Here is a 907-nt window from a genome sequence, read left to right as displayed (position 1 = left end):
GGGGGGTCCTGGAGGGTGCGGAGGCGGCCGCGGGTGATTCACGTTTCACGTTGACATCAGCCCGGAGGGTTCCAGCTGCCTCTGGCTCAAGGGTCCCCAGGGATGGGGGGGTTCCCCGGGGGGGTGTCTCCTGACCGGGGGGACTCCCAGGACGGGCAGGGTCAGTCCCTGTGCCCCCCTCTCCCCACATCCCCACTGTCTCTGGGGGAGGGGGGGTGGTCAGGATTTTGGGGGCTGCAGTGGAGCAGCGGTGGGCACTGACCCTCCCCGACCCCACAGCAGCCCTATGTGCCCCCGGCACAGCCCCTGGGCCCCCCCAGCCCCAGCCCCGCCGGGGGGGCCCCGGACCAGCTCAGCAAGACCAACCTCTACATCCGGGGGCTGCACCCCGGCACCACGGACCAGGACCTGGTCAAGCTCTGCCAGCCGTGAGTGGGGCCGGGGTCCTCCCCCCGGGGCTGGGGTCTCACTGTTCCCCCCTCCAGAGCCCCCCAAGGGGGCTGGGGGTCCTGCAGGGCACTGAGCCCCTCTTTTTACCCCCCTCAGCTACGGGAAGATCGTCTCCACCAAAGCCATCCTGGACAAGACGACCAACAAGTGCAAAGGTCGAGGGGGGGTTATGGGGTTATGGGGGGGCGCTCAGGGGGGCTCTGGGGGTCCCTCTCACCGCCTGCCCCCCCCTCCAGGCTACGGCTTCGTGGACTTTGACAGCCCCACGGCGGCCCAGAAGGCCGTGACGGCGCTCAAGGCCAGCGGGGTGCAGGCGCAGATGGCCAAGGTACGGACCCCCCCTCAGCCCCCCCCCGAACCCCCCCGGGACCCCCCCTCCGTGGGTCCCCACAGCCCCCCTGACCCCCCCACAGCAACAGGAGCAGGACCCCACCAACCTGTACATCTCGAACCTGCC

General features: G+C 70.7%; 1 long non-coding RNA gene across 1 annotated transcript; it reads left to right on the top strand.

Moving 5' to 3' along the window:
- Window positions 1-245: 245 nt before the first annotated feature.
- Window positions 246-907, top strand: LOC113980458. The gene is made up of 4 exons (XR_003538141.1): window positions 246-428; window positions 547-605; window positions 687-778; window positions 864-907. It is a non-coding gene; the product is annotated as an uncharacterized LOC113980458 (long non-coding RNA).

The sequence above is a fragment of the Neopelma chrysocephalum genome, unplaced genomic scaffold (genome assembly GCF_003984885.1).
Source record: "Neopelma chrysocephalum unplaced genomic scaffold, ASM398488v2 Primary Assembly neopelma1_94260, whole genome shotgun sequence".
NCBI classification, from domain to species: domain Eukaryota; kingdom Metazoa; phylum Chordata; class Aves; order Passeriformes; family Pipridae; genus Neopelma; species Neopelma chrysocephalum.
Note: the sequence above shows the minus strand (reverse complement) of the source record. Positions and strands in the feature narration are given on the sequence as shown.